This window comes from Trichosurus vulpecula, chromosome 6 (assembly GCF_011100635.1).
Source record: "Trichosurus vulpecula isolate mTriVul1 chromosome 6, mTriVul1.pri, whole genome shotgun sequence".
Classification (NCBI taxonomy): Eukaryota; Metazoa; Chordata; class Mammalia; order Diprotodontia; family Phalangeridae; genus Trichosurus; species Trichosurus vulpecula.
Window position 1 is genome coordinate 56,414,547 of NC_050578.1, and position 9,240 is coordinate 56,423,786.

Consider the following 9,240-nt stretch of genomic DNA (forward strand, 5'->3'; position numbering starts at 1 on the left):
TGTTTCATCAGTCATTCTCACTGTCTGTCTTGCCTGTCTCTTTGTCTCTGTATCTATCTTTTATCTCTTTCCCTCTCTCCTTTACCATCCTTCCTTCTTTCTCTCTTCCTCCCTTCCCCCCACCCTCTCTCTCCCTTTACCACCCACTGCCTAAAAATATGTTGAGATGTTCTATATATCATCATTTAAACAATGACCCTAAATTTACTTTAACACTTCCTTAAGATGTCCTCTTTCTATACTTTTTCTCCCCACCAAACTCCTACAAAGAATCATCTATGCTGCCTGCCTCCACTTTCTTCTCACATACTCTTTATTTCATATGGGTTTGGTCTGATTGATTGAAATGTATCTTTTATGTTTTGGCATGTAGTTTGAAATGGTAATTATATCATTACAGAATTGAGAGCTACAAGAACCTTAGAAACTTTCTTCATGGGATTACAAATTTAGAGCATGAAGCTTAAGAATGCAAAATTCAGAAAGACATAGATATCTGTTTTATATAACCGTGTCTGACCCTGACTGCTAAATTCTATTTTTGTAGCTGACCATAATTCCTTGCTATATGCTGAGATAGAATAATGTGATGGAAAGTGCACTCACCTGTTACTTAATCTTTTGTACCAGCTTTGTCAGAAAGACGATGTGTGATCTTGAACTTAATCTCTGGCTTCATTTTTAATGGTAGTGTGAGATTGAAAGAGATAACCTAGAAAGGTCCCTCTTTTCCATCACTTTTTTTTCCCTTTGGGGACAGAAAATCCAGTTTCTTGATTACACTGGTTAAGGAAACATCTGGTGAAAAGCTCCCTTGCTTCTTCAGAGATCAACAACGATTCTGAAACTTGTGTTCTTGGATTTAATTGAGTTTCCTAAGAGGCTAAGTAAATTGCACAGGGTCACATAGCCAACATGTTCCAGAAATAGGACTTTAACTCAGGTCTTCCTAACTTGAATGGCAAAGATGCTTGTTAAGGTTCCATAATTCTGCAACTTCTAGAGTAAGTCTGGATCTTTCTAGCTTCTTTACCTCTTGCTACCATGTGAGTTACTCTTAAGCGCATTCCATGTGGCTCTTCATGACTCTCATTCCAGAGCTCTTCACTGTTTTTGTAGATTCTACCTTCTACCTCCATTGTCTTCATTCCTCTTAAAAAGTCCTATCTTCCAACTTGAGATATTTTGGGTCTTGCTTTAGTTTTCAGGCCTTTCAAAGAGATGGAATGACCCTTTGACTAGTTATCACTGGGCAGTGAAAAGTATCAAATGATAATTGGATGAAATGTTCTTCTATCTTTTACATCTACCACTAATGAGCTTGGTCCCAATGCTGGGTCATTTTTAGCTTGTAGTAGAAGGTGGTAGAAGAGAGGGGACATGAAAGAATAAATTCATGAACAAACCTGAGCTAGACCTTGAAACAGAAGGATCTACATAGGCAGAGAAAACATCCCCCAAGTTATTGCATGCAAAGGCATGGAGTAAGCAAAAATAGGACAGCATTGGGGTTAGTAACTAGCTTAAATTGGCTAGAACGGAGAGAGCCAGAAAAGAAACACAATGTTATAGCAGTAGATGGGAGTTGCAAACAGGTGGATTTCTTGTTTCTTGGCAAACAAACTCTTCCTTATAATTAGCACTTTCTGAAAATGTAATGGTAGTGGCCTCCACTTTACTAGTGGAATTCTACTGAAGAGTAGATTTCCACTTGTAGAGGGGGTTCCTATTGATGTATAGGTCTAAATAAATGATCTCTGAGGTGCCTTATGAGTCTTCAGTCCTTTTATTCTTTAAAGTTGCCCCTATAAATTGAAACTAGATTGTGGAGATCCTTGAATGCTAAACTTGGAGTTTGTATTTTATTCAATATATTTTAGGGAGCCACTGAAAGCTTTTCAGCAGAGCATAATGGGAAATTAGAAATGTGGCGGAAGAAAGGATGAAAGGAGAAAGCTGTCAGAGGGGAGACCAATCAGTGACCTTTAGCATCCAGATATCTAGATGCATGCTTCCTGTTTTAAAGAATATTATATTATGATATGTTATATTATTATTATATTATATAAATAATATTATTTTCACTAATATTTAATTATACAGTATTTAAACCAGAATTCCCCTCACTTATATCCTGTAATATATCCCTGTGCCTGTCATATTAGTTCTATCCCTCCTTAATGAGACTTCTTACACCAAAATATATCAAGTAATATTCTAGAGGACTTGCTTTACCAAAATGCTTAATTTGCATGTACTACCACTTCCTTTATCCTATGCATTGCACCAAGTTTATTTTGATTTTTCAATTACTTTTGAATGACATACAAAGTCTATCCTTCTTGCTGAAAGTAGCAGGTGGCACAGCAGATAGAGTACTGGGCCTGGAGTCAGGAAGACCTGAGTACAAAGTAGTCCTCAGACAGTTACTAGTTGTGTGACCCTGGAGAAGTCATTTAACCTGTGACTGCCTAAGTTTCCTAAAAATGTAAATTGGGAATAATAATAGCACCTACCACAAGGTTGTTCTGAGGAGCCACTGAGATATTATTTGCAAAAAGCACTTAGCACAATAACTGACATATGGTAGGCACTATATATTTGTTCTCTTCCCCAGCTTAAAAGGGAAAAAGTCTAATTAAGTTACTTAATTAAACTAATCAAGTAATTTAATTAAAAGAAATTAAAATTATGCTATTATATCAATAACTAATTATGAATTTGTGATCCATCCTTTTTCCTTTTATTCCTGTTAAGACCGAACCCCTGACAAGGTCGGGCTGTTGAGAAGGGTATAATAGTAAGGTAATCTTCTGCCAGCCCCAAGGCATCTACCTGGGCAGGCACCCTTACTTTTTGTCTTCTCTGTAAACAAAAGGCAGCCTCAGGTGGAATATTATTTTATTTTGACTTTGTCAAGTTGTTTTAGAAATATCTAAGCTTTTTAAAGAAAATACATGTTCTCGCTCTCTCTCTCTTTCTTTTCCTCCTCCTCTTCTTCTTCCTCCTCCTCCTCCTCCTCCTCCTTCCCCTCCTCCCCCTCTCTTTCCCTCTCTCTCCTATGCTATGTAATGTTTTTACTTTTTTTTTCAGAATCTATATACATTTTAGATGACATATACCTTAAACATCATCCAGATAATACCTCTATTTATGAAATAAGTACATTGAGGTTCATATAGGTTAAATGATTTAATGAACATTACATATTTAAGGACAGTCAAGATTAGAGTGCAGTTCTCCTAAATCATATTCTTATATTCTTTCTACTATAGCATCTTCATTAAGTTTATGCTTCCTTAAGTGTACTTCACTATTTCAGGTAAGTAGTTAATAATAAAAGGTTAAGAGAAAATGTATGCTTATATATGATATATCCATATGTGTACATACATATACACATACTATATATATGTATATGTGCATATATATATATATATATATATCATTCTAATGAGTGAAGGTTACTCACATAGCTCCTTTTTTTGGAGTTTCTATTTAACCTTGATGAAAACTCTTCAAAGACAAGTGATTGATTTTTTAACATCGAATATTCTAACCCATTTAGTTATTTGGAGAATGTTATTCTGGCTAAATTTTAAACATTCATCAGCCCAAAGCTTTAGAGAAATAAATTGGCTCTTTAGAGAGGGTACTTTATTATGAGTAACATTAAACATGGTACCAACATCCAAGGATAAACCTTGATTATTATTACTAATTATAAAAATAAAATTATATCACATTTTGAATATATGAAAATTCATATTATCTTGCAAGTGATGCATTTCCTCTTTGGTTAGAAATCAGAATCTATAACTAAATATATAGATTTGTCAGTATTCTTTACCGTGAATGTCATATTATCTTTTACCAAGAATAGAATAGATAATAGATATTTCTTGGCCTACATTGTTTTACAAAAGGATTAGGTCTTAGCAGACATTGTGAATTTGAATTCTTGGGTTCTGATAATTCAATTAAACTTTTTTTTTTCCTTTTTCTTTATCTGCTAAATAGAGGTGGCATAGCTAGTGAAGATGGAAATGTGTTAAAATTAAGAAATGTCTACGTTAGTAAATTAGGTACTGTTCCCAGAGGGTACCTTTTGCAAAGCAGATAGGTTAATACTAACTGATTAGGGAGATCTGCTTTTCCGCTTCGTTAGAACTCTAACTTTAAAATCATGGTTATTTAGAAATATGAATGAAAATTTCATGCAAGTAGGGCTGAATGAAAATTATATGCTTGTAAACATCCTTCCAAATAAGTTCTTGCATCAATAATATGAATGATTTACCTAGGGCTCATTTCATGGAATAATAGAATAAAGGTGAGACTTGTAAATGATCATGTGATCATTTAGCATAAGGTTTATATTTCATAAATGAGGGGACTGAGCAGATAGAGATAAGAGAGAGTTATTTGTGACTGAAGTGACTTGTTCAAGGTCTCACACTAAATTAGTATCAGATGCTAAGTTAGAACTTAGGTCCTCACCACTGGCTCTTAGATTCAGCTCAAGTACCATGATTGGCAGAGGACCTTTTCTTGTCTGGCAGATGATAAAGTCCTCCAGTCTAAAAGAGCAAGGTATCTAATCCGAGTGTATGTATGTATACACAGATATACATATATACCAGTCATATAAATACACACTGTTGGATAGATAGAGAGATAGATAGATAGATAGATAGATAGATACAGATGGATAAATGTTTCCCTCCACTAGAACATAAGCTTTTAAAGGACAGGGGGTGGTTTGCTTTGCTTTTTTTTCATATCACCTACTTATCAGAGTGGCCAGCACACAGTAGACAGCTAATAAATTTTTGTTGATTGATTGACATCATCTTTGTTTGTTGTCCTTGTCATTTCCTGCAGGCTTCCAGAATAGCTTGTAGGAGTTACTTGCACTACTGAGATATCACAGGCAATAACTATTAAGTGCAAGCAAAGTTTTTACCTGTGTTACACTATAAAAATGAGACCTGAGGAAACTGAAACTGACCTAAAGTCACATTGGTTAATGGTAGAACCTGAAAATGACTTTTTTTCCCTTTAAATTTTTTATATCCATCCCACTTTATGTCCAAAAGCTTTTCCAGTGGTTGAGTAAATCTAGGCTTCAGTAAGCTTTTTCCTCCTTCAACATAAAATAATCATAATAACACTAGCATTCAAACAAACAAAAACAAGACAGATATTTTAAAAGCAGAATATTCTATTAGTGTGAACGCCAAAGCAAAATTAGTCCTTTTGTTTCTGTTCCGCAAGAGTATTTTTAAAATGTAGTCTTCTACAAAGAAAGTCTAAGCTGTCTAACCATTTGCCATTTAAATATGATACTGTACTTTACTATAACGTATATTTAATAACAGTAAAATGGCTTTTAATTTATTTTTCATTTAGTCCATTTCATAAAATAGCAATAATGTTCTTTCAAGTGAGGTTGATGAAAAGAAAATTGCTCCTTATTTTTTAAATGTACTCTTCACTTTCCTGTACCATTTAGTGTTCTGACAAGGTCAGTTATTCCTTGAAACATTCATTTAATTTAAATGTATTGTATAGTTTATTTTTCGAAAAGAGAAACCCACCTCTCTGGGTGACTGCTCCCTGACTCCCATCTCTATTCTCCCAAACTGCATTAAGTCGGATATGTTCTTATAAGGCAGTTAAAATTTAGATGAATATTGCTTCCTTTTGGTAGAGGAAACCATTCATGTTGCAAAATAAAATATAAAGCACTTGGGAATGTTCTCAGTGGTACGTAGAAATATTTGTGGGAGGTAGACACATTTTTATTTCATCCATGCATTTTGTTTAATGGCATATTTCAGATAGAAGTGACTTACTATTCATCATTAATTTCAATATACCTACTTCATATAAAATCTGTGATTCTATTTTTTAAAGTCATCTTTTTCACTTTGAACCTTATTCAATAGGTAACAGGTAGATTTTGAAGAATTTTGAGCAGGGAAAAGATGTGTTCAGAATTATGCTTTAAGGAATATTGTTTAATGATTAAACACTGTCCTAGGAATCAGGAGCCCTAGCTTCTGGTCCAGTATCTACTTATTGCTAGTCATCTGTGTGACCTAAGGCAAGGCATACTTCCTCATCACATATCCCACATACTCAGTTTCTTCATCTTTTTTTTTAATTGCAATAACTACCTTCAATATCTCAAAAATCTCATTGTAAAGTCAATCTGTAAGGGAAACATCTTTCCTGGGCCCATTGAATTGACCTCAGGTGGGGCTAACAAAGGGAGGCCTGATTAGAGGCAGGCCCACACCCTTTCACTAACTGGGTATGAGGCTCCAGGCCCCACACCTTTTTGCTAAGCAGACTCTGAGCCCTCAGGGCCCTGAAGAGGGTATAAAAGCTTTGAGGTTCGTTGTTTGTCTTTGGAGGGAGCACACTCATTGGAAGAATGTTGGTGAGGAGACTCTGGGTAGCCATTAAGGAGCCTCCCCTCCCTCTGGCTTTGAAAAAACAGATATTGGACAGACAGCTAGAAGCCTGTCTACTGGTTTATGTTATTCTATCCCTTTGAAAGGCCTGAAGTTTGTGTTTGCTCTGTTTATATAATGTATGCTTGTAAGTTCTGTTTGTATTCTCTCTGAAGTTCAGTGTGCTGGTTTTTTTCCCCGAACAAAGTGAATGATATATGTATATTTAATTAAAGTTAGATTGTTAGCCCCTTAAAGTTGATTTAATTAGAAAAGTAGATCAAAGAACCTGTGCTAGCAGCCCTCCTGTGTGCTGGTGTTATTGGCGTTACACAACCACAGTAATGGCAAGCAGCATTGTTGTTAAACTCATTTAACTCTAATATTTTCTTATTCTGTTATTCCAAAATTAATTTGTCAGGATCTTATAATATTGGACAGGCTTATGTAGGATTCAATTAAAATTAGTTTAACAAGAATTTGTTAATTTCATACTGCATGACAAACACCATTACGTAGTGGCTAGATAATTGGCTTCAAGGTTTAGAAGATCTGGGTTCCAATCCTACTTCTGGCACATATTGGTTGTGTAGCTTTCCTTAGGTACAACCCGTAACTCCCCTGTGCCCTAGGTGAAGACCTAAGACTATGATTTCTGGATGAGTTCCAGATCTTCAATGCTAGAGGATTACAGGTCCATACCTGTTACTGCAACGCCCACCCCTGTCACCCCTAAAATTATGATAGACAGCATAAAAATGAGGCAGTCTGTACCCACAAGGAATTTATATCCTATTGGCATGAAACAAAATATGAACAGACAATTAGGTACAAAGAAATATAGAAATTATGTATTTGTACACTTAGTTCAATAAAACATTTGTTAAGCATACTGTGCTAGGTGGTAGGGTTGCAAACGTAAGTCAGCAAAAAGTTGCTTCTCTCCAGAAATTCATATTCCAATGGAGGAATACAGTACACAAAGGGGGGTGGGGTGGAAGAGTGGAGTATATGCATTTGGCCCAGAAACATGGTGGAAGGGTGAATCTAAAGAAGATAAGGCAAAACATCACTAATGAGTGAAGGGGGACACAAAAGAGGAGATTATGATACACACACACACACATGTGTATGTACATATATGTATGTATGTATTCCTTCCAACTACCCTATTACTGAGAAAGGTCTTATGAGTTACAAATATCATCTTTCCATGTAGGAATGTAAACAGTTCAACTTTAATAAGTCGGTTATGATTTCTCTTTCCTGTTTACCTTTACATGCTGCTCTTGAATTTGAAAGTCCAATTTTCTGTTTAGCTCTGGTCTTTTCTCAAGAATGCATTAAATTCCTCAACTCACTGAATGTTGGTTTTTCCCCTCATGAGTTACACTTAGTTTTGCTGAGTAGGTGATTCTTTTTTTTTTTTATTTTTTGGAGGGTGGAAGGCAGGGCAATTGGGGTTAAGTGACTTGCCCAAGGTCACACAGCTAATAAATGTGTCAAGTGTCTGAGGCTGGATTTGAACTCAGGTCCTCCTGATTCCAGAGCCAATTCTCTACTCACTGTGCCACCTAGCTGCCCCTGAGTAGGTAATTCTTGATTGTAACACTAGCTCCTTTGACCTCTGGAATATCATATTCTAAGCCCTCTGATCACTTAATGTAGAAGCTGCTAAGTCTTGTGTTATCCTGATTGTGGTTCTGTAATACTTGAATTGTTTCTTTCTGGATGCTTGCAATATTTTCTCCTTGACCTGGGAACTCCAGACTTTGGCTATAATATTCCTGGAAGTTATCATTTTGGGATCTCTTTCAGAAGGTGACCAGCGGATTCTTTCAATTTCTATTTTACCATCTGGTTGTAGAATATCAGGGCAGTTTTCCTTGATGATTTCTTAAAAGATGATGTCTAGGCTCTTTTTTTTTATCCTGGCTTTCAGGTAGTCCAATACTTTGAAAATAATCTCTCCTGGATCTGTTTTCCAGTTCAGTTGTTTTTCCAATGAGATATTTCATACTGTCTCATGTTTTTTTTCATTCTTTTGATTTTGTTTTATAATTTCTTGATTTCTCATAAAGTCATTAGCTTCCATTTGCTCCATCCTAATTTTTAAGGAATTATTTTCTTCAGTGAGCTTTTGGACCTCCTTTTCCATTTGGCCAGTTCTGCTTTTTAAGGCATTTTTCTCCTCATTGGCTTTCTGGAGCTCTTTTGCCATTTGGGTTAGTCTATTTTTTAAGGTGTTATTTTCTTCAGCTATTTTTTGTGTGTATCTCCTCTAGCAAGCTGTTAACTTTTTTTTTTCATGATTTTCTTGCATCACTATCATTTCTCTTCCCAATTTTTCCCCTATTTCTCTTTATTTTCAAAATCCTTTTTGAGCTCTTCGATGGCCTGAGATGAATTCGTATTTTCCTTGAAGGCTCTGGACATAGGAGCTTTGATTTTGTTGTCTTCTTCTGAGTATATGTTTTGATCTTCCTTGCCATGAAAGTATGATTCTATAGTTTGATTTTTTCCCCACTGTTTGCTATTTTTCCCCAGGCAATTACTTGACTTTTTAGCTCTTTGTTAAGGTAGGTCTCTGTTCCAGTGTGGGGGGTATACTGTCCCAAGCTTCAGGGGTTTTGTGCAGCTGTTTTCAGAGATATTTCTAGGGCCTGTAAATTTTCAGTTCTTCTAAGGTTGTATGATGAAAGGAAGGGTGTTTACCCATCTCCTGGTCTGTGCTTTGGTCTGTGAGTGATGTCAAGCACTCTTTTCTTCCTTGGAGCTG